At 34.5% G+C, this 17320-nt stretch overlaps 1 protein-coding gene and 1 long non-coding RNA gene across 2 annotated transcripts in view; one reads left to right on the top strand and one right to left on the bottom strand.

Annotated features, from left to right (window-relative positions):
- Positions 1 to 1817, top strand: part of LOC140696176 (uncharacterized) — a 45773-nt gene extending 43956 nt beyond the window's left edge. Inside the window, exon 4 of the long non-coding RNA XR_012072291.1 lies at positions 1646 to 1817. This is a non-coding gene — a long non-coding RNA (uncharacterized lncRNA). The remainder of the gene's footprint in view (positions 1 to 1645) is intronic.
- PPM1L (protein phosphatase, Mg2+/Mn2+ dependent 1L) overlaps positions 1 to 17320 on the bottom strand; it is a 261588-nt gene that overhangs the window by 224804 nt on the left and 19464 nt on the right. The window lies entirely within an intron of this gene.

Below are 17320 nucleotides of genomic sequence, written 5' to 3'. Positions count from 1 at the left end.
TTGGTCAAGTGTCTCATGAAATTTTCATGGATGACCTAAATAATTGTTGGGAACAAATGAATTAAGTAGATATAAATGGGGTAAGAACTTTCAGGTGAACTCTTTCAGGATAATTATATTTTATAGTATACCTACTTAAAAACAGTTTCTCCGAAGTTTTGATAGCTTGAAACTTTAAAGATTTGCTAAGTTAAACGATGAAAGTTCACTAAATACCTAGATCACTTCCAAATAAAATAAGACACTGAAACATTAATTATGGAACATAAACTTCCATTTACAGAGAAACTAAAGATATTTAGGACTATTAATCAACATGATTGTTGCCACACTGAGAATTTCTCTAATAAAAACACATTTTTAGAAATTATAAATAATATTTACTAGTTTACCAAGCTACAAAATGCTAATGTAAGACAGCTCATAATTGCTTACTTCTTAGTTTTCACTAGAAATTAAGGTTTTTAAAGGTTAAGAATTCTAATTAATATATGTAATTAAGACTACTAAATTAATAAAGAAAACATCTTTGTATGCGAAGAACAAAAAGGTATAAGGAATGGAAATGTGTTTTGTTAAGGAAGAAGAAAGTAGTTTTGTCCTGGAGAGATAAAAAAAAGAAAGGGAAGGCATAGGGCAAAATCTGAAGGTAAAAAAGGAAGTTATAAAAGGTTTGTGGGACAATAATCCTGAGAAAAAAGTTTTGTGCACAGTCAGGACTAAGAGTAGAATAAAATTTAATTGAGCAAATAAATTTTAATATTAAAACTACTGATACAAAAGTAGAATTTGGTTTTCTCGGAATATTGACCTGTTTTTGAGTATCAAAAAAACAAATTTTTTCTCTATCTTTTAAGTGACCTGTTGAACTTTTTGTATCTGTTGAATATCTTTTATTGTCACTTTGGGTAAGTAAATAAATATTGTCTCACAGTGACCTGTGATCCTATTTGACCAAGTGTTTTAAAACCTTTTGCTATCTTTGACAAACCTCCCCAAAGTCAAATTCAGAATGAAGTTCTTTTGACCTCTCGTTAATTTGAGATGCTTCAGAGGATCCCGAAACCTCTCAAAGAGAGATAGTAAACTGATTAGTTTTATTTGGTATGTTAAATTACATGGGAAACATTGTCAAATAAGTGATATTTGGTGATAGATCTTCTTAAGTTATAGTGTATGGGTAAATGTCACTAATATAGATATTCTAGAAATTATATGGAGTTCCTAAAAATCTAGTATGTCCTGTATGTCCTGGTATGTTACCTGTCATAGTTCTATTATTATCTTAAAATGTTATATATCATAGAAATAAATAGATTTCTTTGTCAATTGCACTGTAATCAGATCTTTATGCCATTTTAAGTCTTTTGTCACATACAGACTATCACTGTTTTCTCTGATGCTTTTACAAAATAAAGGTCTTCAGGAAGATTTATAAAAAGGACTTCTTGACAAATATGTTTCTGATGACTTTTAGATCACACAGATGAACTGATTAAGAAATTACAAAACTCTAATGGAAAGCCTACTGACTTCATTCAGATCAATAAGGATTAATTATCTGGGACTGAATAAACATAAATATGATTTATAATTTTATGAATTTTGTCTGAAATATTACTCACTTTTAATCTTTGTTTTCCAGAAAACCTCTTCTCTTATGCTAGCTATGACCTACAGCAAGCTGATAAAGTATACCTTTGTAAATGAAGATGGAACATTTATTCTTTTCTCTCTACTTGATCCCACCAGAATTTGGCTTCTCCAGCTGGCTCCCTTTTGGATTTGAAGGTTTATCAAGATCCTGATTGCAACTAGTTATGCTAATCATTGTTTTAATTTGTTCTCTCTTTGTTGTTTTCAAACTACTTACGCTTTGTGTCTCTTTCTGCTGTACTATGGCCTTAATCACGTTACTGGCTATATTACTTACGTCCTGTCTATAAGATCGCTCTCTTGCATTTCTCAGTGTGTAACCAGACCTCCTACAAAATTAGTAATGGCTAAATGTCTTGAGGCAATTGATCACATATATAGCTCTATATAAAATCTAGAGATGGGAAGACGCAACAAGGGGAAAAAATTCCCCTGAATCATAATAGACTAATAAGACAGATGATGCAGAGAACTTTAGGGTATTAACAGGGCCTATTCCAGATACAGCAAATGAATGGCCTATCACCGAGACCCTCTCCTGACCTAGGTATAAGCATTCCTAGTAGAATGGGACAAACTGGTCATGAAATGCCTCCCAAATTTTGATCAAATTTCTGACCAACAGGGGCACTATAAGGAAAAAAATGTTGTTGCCATTCTAGTTCTACAAGGATCAAGCCATTGGCCAATTCCAATGATCCCAGATTCCTGTATCTTCCCGTACACAGAAAAGCACTAAAATCATTAACTTGAGATGTCCGTTCTTTGTGATTAGCAGCAATCTTTTGATGTTTAACTAAATGTATTTTTTCAGCAAAAACAAAACAAACAAACAAAAAACCTATATGTATATCCTGGCTCCTCCTTACCCCTTTGGAGCAGTTCCTCAGAGCTATTTAAGGGCTGTCTCCTGGGCTAGAGTCCTCAGTAAGGTCCCCAAATAAAACTTAACTCACAACTGTTACATTACGCATTTTTCCTTTAGTCATCAACAGGATAAGAATGTCACTTTACCTCTACGGTTGCCTTCCCCCAAAACCAAAACCCCGATTTAATCATGAGAAAAACATCTGACAAACCCAAATTGAGGGACATTCCACAATGAGTTTTCCTGGCTGGTAATCATATCAATATGCCTGGAGGGTGATGCATCCTGGGGCCATGGGAGCGTCCCATTTGGGACCCTCCCAGACCTTGCCCTATGTGTCTCTCGTTGGCTGGTCCTGGTTTGCATCCTTTATAATAAAACGAATTGTAAGTGTAGCATTTTCCCAAGCTCTGAGTCATTCTAGCAAATTATTGAACCTAAGGAGCTAGTGGAAACCCCTGAATTTATAGCTAGCTGGTCAGAAACACAGGTGGTCTGGGAACCCCAATGCTTACAGCTGGGGTCTGAATTGAGAACTGTTAATAACAGCAGAAATTGGCTGTATAGTACATGGAAACCCTCTGTACTATCTCTGCATCTTTTCTGCAAATCTAAAACTATTCTTAAACGTTTCCTTTTAAAAATATACCATTATCTTAATTCTAAGCTACCATCAAATATGAGTGATGTTCAGTACAAATGTATCACCTAAATGGTCATACATTTCGTTTCATGCCACAATATCGCAAGAATTATCATAAACTAAATGGCACTAAGGAAAATAATTAAAAGTTAATTATATGAACATATTACTTTAATCACCTCTCATTCACTAACACAAAAAATTAGTTATGTGCATTAGGCTGCACTTTGATTATTTTAATTCCACTTACTTCACTATATTGAGATAAGACTCTCATTCTCATTCTCCCCAAAGGACAATATTATCTGGGTGCATGCTGAGATTCAACTATCACCACAACCATTCAGCCATGAAAATGAACACATATCATTGATCTTAGGCTTAGAAGAAATTGCTAACTCCCCTCACACCAAACTCCAGATGCTGACCTGTGAGGTCCCTCAGTATCTGGCCCTGTCTGAACATCTCCACCCTTTCCCTGGGGCGTAACAAATTCACTCCCACCTTTGTACTAGCTGGTCCCTCTGCCTGGAATTTTCTTCCTCCAGATCTTAACACAGCTGGCTCCTTTTTGATATTCAGGTCTCAGTAAAACGTCAGTTTATCCAAGAAGACTTTCCTGTCCATCCAATCTAAAGAAGCACTTCTAACACTCTATTTCTGTTTCTCCTTGTTTATGTTTTTTATCACATTGCTAATCACCACCTGATGTTTTTCTATAGTTTATTTGTTTTTTATCTCTTCCTACCTACCTAGAACGCAAATTTCATTAGAACAGGGACCTTGCCTACCTTGTTCACTGCTCTAGTCCCAGCTCCTAGAACAGTGCCTGGTACAGAGTAGGCTCTCAGTGTATGTTTTCTGAATGAATGAAATGGAACTAGACTCAAAGAAAATCGTGATAAGACTAAGTCACAAGCTATCAAGAGAAAGAGGAATAAATTTATTAAGAAATTTATTAAATGCTAATTATGCTCCAGGTTCTTCAGATACATTATCTCATTAAATAAAACCCTGCAAAGTATATATTATTATCCCTACTTACTATTGACAGATAAAGGCTAGAAGAAGTCTTATAAGCAGTTCAGTGGCAAAAGTGACATGATTTCACATCTGACTGACTCTAAATCTAGTTTCTTTCCACTCCTTTAATGTATAAACTCAACCCAATTCATGTTACAACCCTCTTTGAAAAATGGTCTCATGATAACTAGGAGTCCAGTAGAATGCTGACTGCAGTGACTGTGACCTTAGCCTGATAAAACTAGATAGAACAGAAGAGAGTAGCACTAATCAAGGTGGGCACAGTGAATGGAAACACTGTGAGCTAGTGAGATGTTTACAAGTCAAAGACCTCCTGAATCTCTCTACTAGCCAAAACACCAAGTTCAAATTCAACTGAAATATGACATAAACAAACCACCTAGAGCCTAGAATCCTCTAGGAACACAGTACAACCTAAAAATAACTCTACCAGGTCAGCTTAACCTTGACTAACCTAATTCTTAACCATTTCCTTCCCAGGTCAAACATACACACTTTGACTATCATGGATGAGAAAATATGAAAGTTGTTACATATGTAAATCTAAATGCCAACCCTTAAGTGATCCAGATATGGCTGGTCTCCCCATGGCAGGCTCTGTCATCCCTCGGTGATCTCCCTGCAGCTCGGCTTTGTCACTCTGTTCCATCTCCAAAAAGAAGATCCAACTGTGCAGAGCATTCACAAGGAATGTAACCCTCAGCAAGATTCCATGACAGTGAGACATCTTACCCTCAGAGTATTTCCATCACATCACTGGCTCTCCCTCATGTCCCTTCGCTTTCCAAAATCTGTGTTCCCCAATGTGACCCTCTCCACAGGCAGAGCCTCCACACAAAAAATGATGTTCAGCCCCCCTTCAGTGCTTCTCCACCAGGCCAGTTTGCCTTCCCCAATTTACTTCATCCTGTTATGTATTTACATCAACATGTTTGCAAAGAATTGTGTTACATTTTTACCCCAAAAAATTCTTTTACATATTATAGTTAAAGAAGCATCCCTATACTCTAAGGCGCTACAGAAGAATGAGAATATCGGTAAGACTTCAAATGCTAAAAACGATCACCTGAACTCTCAAAAACAAACCAATGTCAAACATACATACATCATGTCATTAATTAGTGTTAGACTACATCAAAATAGGTTAACAACAGTTCATATAACTAAGAATTATATCAAGCTCCACCTCACAAAGCACTAGGCCCAGAGAGTTACACAGATGAATTCAACCAAATCTTCGAAGGAATGGGTAATTTCAATGAAATTTAAATATTTGGGAGTAAAAGATAGAGAGATTTAAAATTCTTCATATATATAAAATAGATAAACAAGTTTCTACCGTATGGCACAGGGAACTATATTCAATATCATGTAGTAACCTATAACGAAAAAGAATATGAAAACGAATATATGTAGGTATATGAATGACTGAACTATTATGCTGTACACCAGAAATTGACACAACATTGTAAACTGACTATACTTCAATTAAAGAAATTTAAAAATTAAAAAAAGTAAAAAGGAAATTCTTCATATAATGCCAGAATAACTCTAGTACAAATATGTTTTAAAAAGATAACAACCCATAGAGCCATCAGCTATCATATGATTCATACTGTTATTCAGGAAAAATATCAATGTAGAAATCCTGATGAAAAATGAGTAAACAGAACCCATCACTACTTTAGAAGTATCATACCTGCATGCACATGTGAGGTTCATATAGTAAGACAAAGACAGGGCAATATCAGGGATCTACCAGTGTAGTTTACCTTACTAGCCGGTCAAAGGAAGGGAAAAATAAAAATGCTTATAAATTTGAAAACATGTTTGATAAAATTCAACATAAATTCCTAATTTTAAAAGTTCTTAATAGAACAGCAAAGTATACATAAGTTCCTGAACAAAATTATATAATATAAGCATGTATGTAGATGTAGATATATTCCAAAGCCTATATCATGATTAATGATAAAATTCCAGCAATGCTACTAAACTCAGCCACAAAACACAGATGTACATTATCACCATTATTATTTAAGAAGATTCTAGAAGTCTAAGTCAACGCAATTAAAACAGAAAAAAATAAGGGAGAAACAGCAAAGAAAGAAGAAAAATTATCAGTATTTATAGCTAATATAATTAAATAACAAGAAGAAGACCTGTGAGAATCAACTAGAAAAAATATTACAAACAGTAAGACAATTCAGTACAGCAGCTTTTCTGTACATAAAGGGGAAAAAAAAAGAAAGTAGAAAACATTATACCATAAAAGATCTCATCTATGAGCAATCAGCAAATGAAAAAAAAATGTAAAAAATCTATATGAAGAATTTTAACACTCTAAAAAATCCATAATAGAAGTCCCAAATAAATTAAAGATGTATCCTGTTGCTGGGTGTTATAAAATTATCGATTTATTTCAATTAAATTGTAATGGTAATGCAATCTCTATAAGAATCCCAAAAGAATTTTTATCATTATTGTTGTCTGCAACCAGATAAGCTGATTCTGAAGTTCAGATAGTAAAATGAAATGTGCTAAAAATAGCCAGGAAAATTCTAGATTTTAAAACATTATAAAGCTATAGCAATTAAAATAATTTGTACTGGGTGCATGAAAAGCAATGAAATAGAAAAAAGTCCTGCTGTAGACCAGTGTATATAAGAATTTAGTATACAATAAAACTGCACTACAAACAAGCAGAGAAAAAAATGGATTACTCTAGTAGGCTGCAAAATAAAACTGAATCTTTATCTACATCACTTCTAATAAGATAATTATTTCTGATTAATCAAAGGTAAAAATAATGATTCCACAAAAAAACTAAGAGAAAACAATGTATAATTTTTATCTCCTCTAAATGTGAAATGTGCTAAGTAAAACACAAAATCCCCAAACTATAAAAGAAAATAGCTAAATTTGACAGCAGAATTTTTTTCAATCTGCAAAGCAAAAAGTGCCGTAAATCAAAACACAAACAAGGTGCAAAAATATATTGGCAGCATTATATGACAAAGGGCAGTTTTTCTTATATGGAGAGAATCCCTATAACTTGATCAGGAAAAGACTAACAATACAGTAGGAAAAAGGCAAAGAACATGGACCAGAAGTTTACAAAATATAAACACTAACAAATGGCTTTTAAGTCATAAGATGTTCAATTTTAGTCATAGTTTAAGAACTGAAAATTAAAATGAGATATCATTTTCATCTATCCAACAGGCAAAGGTCAAAAAGGTTTTATTGGGGGGGGATTGTTTTTACTGAAGTATAGTCAGTTACAATGTATTGATTTCTAGTGTACAGCATAATGTCCCATACTGTCCCAGTCATGCATATACATACATATATTTATTTTCATATTCTTTTTCATTAAAGGTTATTACAAGATATTGAATATAGCTCCCTGTGCTATACAGAAAAGGTCAAAAGTTTTAAAATACGATGTTCTGGTAAGAATGTGGGGATTTAGGAAATCTCACCCAACACCAATGGGGTGTATGTACTGGTTAACTCCCACGGAGCTCCTTCTGCCAGTATCTGTCAAAGTTAGAACTCTATACTCTTTGACCTAGAATTCACTTCTAGGAATGTACCCTAAAGATAAACATGGGAAAAGTATCTTCAAACAAACAAATTCAGTGTAGCACAGCCGATTAAAGTAAAAACCTGGAGAAATTTTAAATTTCCATCAGCAAGGGATGATTAAATAATGAACAACAACAGTTTACCCATACAATGAAATACTGAGCAGACAGTTTTTTTAAAAAAGCACTAGATTTGAAAAAGTACAAGGAACAGAAGAGTGTACAGGACACACTCCCATGTGTATGAAAAGGAGACCAGAATCACATAGATACATTTGTACATGCTTAAAATATTACTCAAAAGATGCAAGAGGAAACTGGTAATGATAATTACTTCTGGGAAAGAGGTTGAGAGATCTGGGTAGAAAGGATTGTAATTTTCCTTCCTGATTTATCCCTCCCCCAACCCCTTTCCCTTTTGGTAATCAGAGTTTGTTTTCTATGTCCATGAGTCTATTTGGGGCTTATAAATAAGTTCATTTGTATTGGGTTTTTTTTTTTAATTTTATTTTAGTTTGGTTTTAGATTCCACATATAAATGACATCATATGATATTTGTCTTTCTCTACCTGACTTACTTCACTTAATGTGATAATCTCTACATCCATCCATGTTGCTGCAAATCACATTATTTCATTATTTTTTATGGCCAAGTAATATGCCATTGTTTATAGTACTATTCCACATCTTCTTTATCTAGTCATCTGTCAATGGACATTTAGGTTATTTCCATATCAAGGAACCTCCATACCACTTTTCATTGTGGCTGCACCAATTTACATTCCCACCAACAAGGCAGAAGGGTTCTCTTTTCTTCACACCCTCTCCAGCATTTATTATTTGTAGACTTTTTAATGATGGCCATCCTGACAGGTATGAGGTGATAACTCATTTGGAAATTTAATTTTGCATTAAACATATTTTTATACTGTTTGAATGTTTTAGTTTGGGCATTTTTACATTATAAAAAGAATAATATAACTTTCATTTTACATTCAGACTTACAGTACTACAAATCACCAATGTTTCTTTTAAACAAATTTTTTTCTTTTTAATAAAATATCCATTTACTATTTCTTATACAAAGCTTAGAATTATATAGAACATTCAAAAAACCAGAAAGTGAACTTTTAAAATTCTTTCCTCTAAAGATGTGGATACTTAGATACTTAAGCACAATCCTAACGATTTAACAACTGGCTTTGAACACGGAGCACACTGGTTCACAAGGTGGAAACAAATACTTCATAAATGCTTACTAGATGAGATAAAGAAAAAATGAATTGGGTGAAACAAAATATACCCCCCAAAACTGGCCTTCAAACATGAGAAACAACTTCCTGGTTAAGACAGAGGTTTAGAAAGTTTCCAGCCACCCTCAGAACAACCACAGAGCCAGACATACTGGTTAGAGTGGTTTCTTGATAATGTACCTTTTCCAAAACAATCACCACTTTTGTTTTTCCAATCCTAGCCTGTCGATCAGCATAACTTTTCTTCAACCTCCCAGTTCTTCCCTGGAGCAAGGTTTACCTGGAACAAATTAAAGAAGTACTCTCCTTTCACCTAACCCAACTGACCAATGATCTCTCCAAAATTCAGTGCTTACCACATAGTAGGAGCATAAGTAAGGATTTGCTGGGATAAATTAATGTTGAACAGGGTGATTCTTTTATACAAGGAAGTGAATTTGCCTTTGAGTAAGACAGCATGTTGGGGGAAAAAAGAAGACAATGTTTTAAAATACTGTTTAATAAGTATTAAGTCCAATTTTTTGTGAACTGTTGAAACATAAGCTTCAAAGCCTACAAACTCTCCTCTGTTTTACTGGGAAAACAAAGTGTGTATAACCGGACCTCATTTTACACTGTGTGGAGTTGTTTGTTTGTTTTTTCCATTTTCTCTTTCAATAGTGGGTCCTAGCTAATACCCAGTAAAAGGCTCCAGATTTTTCTGCAAGATACTCTTTATTTCTGATTAACTGTTTATACAGTAGAATGATTTGCTTGGCCCTTTACAACTTTCTCTAGTATGTTATCAACATCAAGTTACATTCCAATAGTCACACAACTCCAATAAATGATACTATATGTGAATGAAACAGTATGGCAGATAAGACAGTATCAAACCGTTTTAAAAATACAGTGAAGACGGTGAAAAAGAATGTGACAATGAATATATGTATGTTCATGTATGACTGAAAAATTGTGCTCTACACTGGAAATTGACACAATATTGTATTCTGACTATAACTCAATAAAATAAAACCTAAAAAAAAAGAAAAAAAAGTCTCAGCCAAAATATTGGGTATTGCATTTTAGTTAAGGTAGCGAAATGATTTAGGTTCTGTAAATGTTAGTTCCAAGTTGCTCTGAGGGCCCCAGATCTCTGGCAGTAATATTAATAACAATTTGTACCATAGCCCCAATTTGTTTTTGAGATAGCACAAAACTTTCAATCAATCTGAGTGAAAAATACTCCAAAAAAGTAATTGTGTTTATTTGATACATGTGAAAAATAATCAAATTTAGTACCAATGTGTACATTCCTAACTTGCTGGCTGGAGATCATTTAGGAGCTGAGTATGTCAAAGCCACAGAGAACTTGTGTGTTAGATCTCCTTCAGTTAGTAAACTTTACTGTGTCCCATGTATGTTTGTTAAAAAAATAAAACCAAAAGCCTTTGTACTAAAAAAAAAAAATACAATAAAGATACAGATATACATAGAATGAAAACATTGCAAGTTCAAAGATGCTAAATCCATTACTAGATAGTTGCTCAGGCAATAGCTGAATCCAACTTGTTTAAGTAGAAGTTCACATACATTATATTTTGTCCTAGATACTTCTGACCTAAAATAAGTGTAGGATTCTCTTCCAAATCCATTTTTTGGTACTTAAAAAAGCTTACTGCTAGAGCCATCTCTTTACCTGTAAGACATTTCTTTGGTCTGACACAGGATTTCCAAAAATGAAGTTCTAAAATCAAGCATCCCTACATAATTACAAGGAGACTTCAGCAAACTCCAGGAGACAGTGTGCAACACTAGGATTCAAGGGTGAAAAAGGAAATGACAGAGAAACACTCACAGTGAACAATGTAAAATCTTTTTTTTTTAAGAGCGAAAAAGGAGAGACATTTAATACCAGGGTGGAGTGGGGGAGTCCCTTTTTCTAGTGAATCCAGTCAATCACTGAATTTTGACACCTCCACTGTTTAATTTCTATACATAGTATATGATAAACACCATTCTCTTCCTTAGAATTACTAAAAAGTGTTCATCACCATGATGAAATATTTGTGCCTGAAGAGATGTAGATGAGACTGGAAATCATTTGGTCCTGCAACTGTTGGATAAAAGCTGCTCTGAGGGAGAGGAGGTCTCTTTAAGAGTTCTGGACTCATGCAGCCTTCTTTGATGATAAACAGACCTCACTTTGGAAGTATGTACATTTCCATAGTTGCTCAGAAGTTCCACTTGACCATGAACAAGCCAAAGTAATTTTTAAGAAAGATTACTTAAGAGTTTTTTGAAAGGAAAGTTTTAAACCTTCCAGAAACATTAAAATAGTGTTAAGTTATAGAACAACACAGTTCAATAAGCAATTCCACTTCCACAGTATATTTAAAAATTAAGTAAAAGTTGAAATATAATCCGTAATTCTGTAATAACCTTGTATGGGGACAGATGGCTACTAGACTTATCATAGTGATCATTTCATAATATATGCAAATGGAAAATCACTATGTAGTAAACCTGAAACTAACATAACATTGTATATCCACTGTATTTCAACTTTTTTAAATGCTAAAAAAAAAATCTTTGAAAATAAACATTTTTAATGTTGAAAAGCAAAAAAAAAAATTAAGTAAAAATTAAGCAGATTATACGATTAAACATAAAAATACTTGAAGCATAAACTCCATAAAGTGAGAGATAGGATTAACTCTCTTTTTTCAGTTTACAACTCTTCTAAGCTTACACATTTAAAAAATGTCTTTAACTAACATATATAACTTTTAAAATAATAAAAACACAGATTCAAAAAATTTTTCATCAAAAGGAGATATTCAAAATAGGTTAATCACCTTCATTTAGAAACAATCAATTCCAGGCCTTCAGAAAACAACTAAGAGTAAATACAAATACATTTTATGCATTTTTTTTAAAGTTAAAGAAATAAACCTAAACCTTTCCACAGAGGCCAGAAGAACTGAGTTCTCAATCCATTCAACTTTGGCAGATTATCAGAAATCTTCACCATACTCAGTTAGTTTTGTAGGAACAACACCGTTGTTCATCTGCACTGACATTTTCATAAGTGATTGTGACTAACATACTATCGTTTTATGTCCTACAACAGTGTCAGTCAACATGGTGTTGGTGGTAGTGCTGGAAAATGCACCACCGAATCAACTTTAGAATAGAAGTTAGAAGGCGCAAACCTCTACATGAAAGGTCACACAACCATCATGACATCCTGTAGAAGAAAGATTTCAATGAAATAAAGATAATAATGAAAATAATATTTATTTGGCAAAACTAAATAAACTGAATGGGGCTGCTAATGGCCACAGGATTTCTTTTTGGGGTAAAGAAAATTCTCTGGAGTTAGATAGTGGTGATGGTTGCACTGCTTTATGAATATACTAAAAAACACCCAACTGTACAATTAAAAGGGGTGAATTTTGTGGTATGTGAATTATAGCTCAATTAAAAAAGACTAAATAAATAAATCTCAAGAAATAAAAGTATTGGTCAAAAATGAGAAATAACATTATGAAATGCATATAAACTATGTTAGCAGAGCCATTAGCTGGGCCCAGGAACTTAAACAAAACACACCAGGCAAGGCTAACATACTGGTGTTTTCAGAGTTAATGTGTTCTGTCCTTTGATTTCAAAAAGAAGATATATAAAGAGCCTCAAACTAAACCCCTCAGTTTTTAATTCTTCTTCCAAGAAGCTGCCTTCTGAAAAGATTACCATGGGTTTTCTAAATATGTCCAGACAAAAGCAGGGTAAACACACTGCAGTCCATTACCTCCAGAAGTGGCCAGTCCTTTGGCCTAATCACCTCAGCGATGGCAGATGAGGGCCTACAAATGCAGCCTTCCTCCACCACAGGATTTCTTTCATGTTCCCTGAGCTCTTTTGAATGTGGAATGCTTTTAGAGAGGACATCTAAGAGGTCTGTGTGGCCAAGCCATTTTCCTTTTCTTTTAGTACAATGAACTATTTTTTGGTTTCAATGGACTTTTACAGTACTGGCAAATAAAAGCAAAGAACACATCACCTAGTTGCAGAGAAAGAGCTACAAGGTCACTCAGCCTATCTGTGTCCAAATATAACAACCTGCAGGACTGAAATCCCTGCCCAGGAGATGTGCTTTTTAAAGTAAAAGAAAACAAAAGCATGTAATAAAGCCATCCCTAAGGCTCTAACTGTCCTTCATACCTATTAAGAGTTTATATAAAGCCGTAAGTAGCTTTGAATGTCACTAAAGGGAAAAAAAAAATTTTTTTTTACTAAAAACTAAAGGGTAATGGCCAGAAGGACGCATGGGGAGGGCACAGATAATATTTTGTTTCTTGAGTTAAGTGTTGATTGCATAAGCATGTTCAGTTTGTGAAAATTCATCAAGCTATAGAATTATGATGTGCACTCTTTTGAACGTGTGTATGTCCATTAAAAGTTACAAATAAAAATAAAATTAGAAAAAGAGAGATCAAGTTGCTAAATGAATAGTGAAGACTTCATTTCTTAACTGAACTCAGACATAAAAGGTTAAGACTAACAATGATGTTGATGATGATGGTGACATTAGCTAACTCTTTAGTAAAGCACTACAATGCCAGGCACTGTGCTAAACCCTTTACATACACTATCTTACAATGAGATCACGTATTCTTGCATTTCAAGAAAGGGCTGCACCATGTGTGACCTATAAATATGACTGTCTAAAACCCAACACCCAGCAGCAACTGGTACAACCCAATATTTGGTTCCACAATAAATTGCCTTTGAGTGAGTCTAAATCCCCTATGCCGTCAAGAAGCACAGGACCCCGTCACCCACCCTGATACCCACCCATACTCCAAGGATGAACGTGGAGTTTGAAAAGAAACTTTCCCTGCTATTTCTCCACTTCCTCTCCACCAAGCATATCTTCATGAAAGTTGGACTAGAAAAACAACCATTTCCAACCCAAACCTCCCTCATCATTCCATGCATCCAGGTGGCTCTCATAATTCCACAGAATTCTGGCCTTTTATAATTCCTCAGAAGTCTGGCTAGGCCTGTAATTCTTTAAGCATGTTTTTGAATAAGGTTCCAAAGGAGTCTGCCAGATACAAGTAGGAAGCAAAAAAATGATCAGTTTCCTTTCTGCATCCTGAAGACTTCTTAAGCTCAAACCCCCGCTCATTTAATTAACTTCAGGGGCTAATGACATTTTGTAATAATGGCATTATATTATAACATATGGTCTACTACTAAAAGTTAAATGTTTACAAACCATTTAACAGCACCTTCTATTTGCTAGACACTACAGGGTTCTTTACATCCTATTTGTCAAATTAATCCCCAAAATAGCCAATATTTACTGAGTGCCTACCATGTGCCTGGCACCACTTAAAGTGCTTTACATGTATTAATTCATTTATAATGTCATAACAGTCCTAGGAGGTAAATATTATTATATTTCTTCTCATTTTTCTTTTTTCTTTTTTTAATTTGAAGTATTTTATTTATTTATTCATTTATTTTTCTGTATTCAGATTTTTTTAATTGAAGTACAGTTGATTTACAATGTTGAGTTAGTTTTAGTTGTACAGCAAAATGATTCAATTATACATATACATATATATATTCTTTTTCAAATTCTTTTCCATTATAGGTTATTACAAGATATTTAATATAGTTCCCTGTGCTATATAGTAGGTCCTCTTCTCATTTTTCAAAGGAAGAAACTGAGGCCTAGAAAGGTTGAGAAACTCACCAAAGGGCACAAGAAGTAGCAGAGTGAAGATCTGAAGGCAGGCAATTAGGTGTGAGAATTCACAGCCTTAACCACTGCACCCCACTGCCCCTCACCACAGAGAGAAGTACATATTATCCCCCTAGCAGAGAAGACAATACCGAGTTCAGAGGATACAGTTTACCTGCCCAAGGTCAGACAGCTAGTAATGGGTGGGCTGGCAATCAAATCTGCGTCTACAGGATGTCAACATCCATCCTATTTCCAGTCTCCCAGCCTGGAGGAGCGAGTGATAAAACAGAGCTGACCCCTAGCTTCTCCACAGTGAGCGAGAATGGAAGGGAAGCCATCTAAGGAACCTTCCCCCAAAACCACTGCTTTCTTCCTCTACGCTTCAAACCTTTTGTATAGTAATGTTTGCTTTTTTCAGAGTTTATGTGGTTTTCCTACAGCAGAGAGGGCAAAGAAAAGAGAACACAATAGCAGGAACCCGTGAGCTGTAAGTGACTGCAATACAAAATACAACCAGGGAAAGCATTTTTAGACTGCTCACTGCAGAAATTTATTGTAAGCAAACCAACTAAGCCCTCTTATTGTGGGTTATACACAAAAAAAGAAACAAGAAACTTTTTTTTCATACTTCTTCTTTTACCAAGTATAGTCTTCACTGTGTTATCCAAGTGCTTTGGATGTGTTTGAGACAGTTTCGAAGCCCAAAGCCTTTAAAGTTCTCAAGACAGGTTTTCTGCAAAGTCTGGCTCCCAAGCATAGGGCAAGGTTTCTCTGCTTTGTCACTATTAAGATTCTGGGCTGGAAAACTGTTTGTAGTGTGGGGCTGTCCTATACATTATAGGACGTTTAGCAGCATCCCTGGTCTCTACCCACTGGATGCCAGTAGTACAACTTTCTCCCATGCCCTCTGCAGTTGCGATCAGTATGTCTCCAACATTGCCAGAAGTCCCCCAGGAGACAAAAACACCCCATGTTGAAAGGGGGAAGATATAGCTCAGTGGCAGAGTTTGTGCTTAGTATGCATGAGATCCTGGGTTCAATCCCCTGTACTTTCGTTAAATAAATAAATAAATAAATCTAATTCCCTACCCCCCAACAAAACAAAACAAAACAAAATCCCATGTTGAAAATCACTGGGACAGGTCTGTAGTTCTAATAACTCAAGTTATTCTTACTTTTGGCCCCCTCTCACTTCTTATTTTATCCACATTATTCTAACCTGTACCTGTTGCTTATAAACATTCTTTTTTTCACATTCAGACAGGGACCACGTTTATATTTGTTTATCTCCCACAGTCACAGATAATTCATTCTGTCTAAAGGGCACAACAAAATGTCAAGACACTCAGGCGCTTTTTTAAAAAACAGTAACTCTGAATAAAGAGTATACAGGAGTTCCTTGTCTTAGACTCGCAACTTTTCTGTAAGTTTGAAATTATATCAATATAAAAAATTACAAAAACATTACTAGAAATATGGGAGGAAATATTTGCAAACCATTTCTCTGAAAAGGGGTTAATATCTAGAATATAAAGAACTATTAAAACTCAACAACAAAAACAAATAATCTGATTTAAAAACAGACAAAAGGCTTGAATAGACCTTTCTCTAAAGATGATATACAAATGGCCAACAGGTATATGAAAAGATACTCAAGTTCACTAATCATTAGAGAAATGCAAATAAAAATATGAGATATCACCTTACACCCATTAGTTTGACTCCAACTTAAAAAAACAGAAGATAAGAAGTGTTGGTGAGGAAATGAAGAAGTTGGAACCCTTGTGCGCTGTTGGTAGGAGTATAAAATGGTACAACCACTATGGAAAACAGTATGGCAATTCCTCAAAAAATTACAAATAGAACTACTATATGATCCAGCAATCGCACTTCTAGGTATTTTGCCCCCTAAAATGAAAGCAGAATCTCAAAGACATATTTACACACCCATACTCATAGTAGCACTATCACAGTAGCCAAAAGATGGAAGCAACCCAAATATCCACTGACAGATGAATGGATGAACAAAATATGGTACACACAGATGACAGAATATCATTCAGCCTTAAAAAGGAAGGAAATCTTATCACATTCTACAACACAGATGAATCTTGAGCACATTTTAAGTGAAATAAACCAGTCACAAAAAGACGAATACTGAACGAGTCCACTTACATGGGTTATCTCAATTAGTCATTCATAGAAATAGGAAGTTGAATGGTGGTTATAGAAGGATAGAAGTAGGTGGAAATGGCAATTATTGTTTGATAGATACAGAGTTTCAGTTTTCCAAGATGAAAATGTTCTGGATATCTGCTGCATAACATCGTGACTATACTTAACACTACTGAGCTGTACACTTAAAAATGGTTAAGATGGTTGATAGTATATGATTTTTATCACAATTTTAAAATATTTTAAGGAAAAGAAAATATTTTCAAAATTATTTAGATTAAACTTTGATTCTAGAGAAAATAAAAAGCTACCAAAAACCCTTCATAGCACTAATCTTCACTGATTCTCTGA

Source organism: Vicugna pacos, chromosome 1 (genome assembly GCF_048564905.1).
Source record: "Vicugna pacos chromosome 1, VicPac4, whole genome shotgun sequence".
Classification (NCBI taxonomy): Eukaryota; Metazoa; Chordata; class Mammalia; order Artiodactyla; family Camelidae; genus Vicugna; species Vicugna pacos.
Note: the sequence above shows the minus strand (reverse complement) of the source record. Positions and strands in the feature narration are given on the sequence as shown.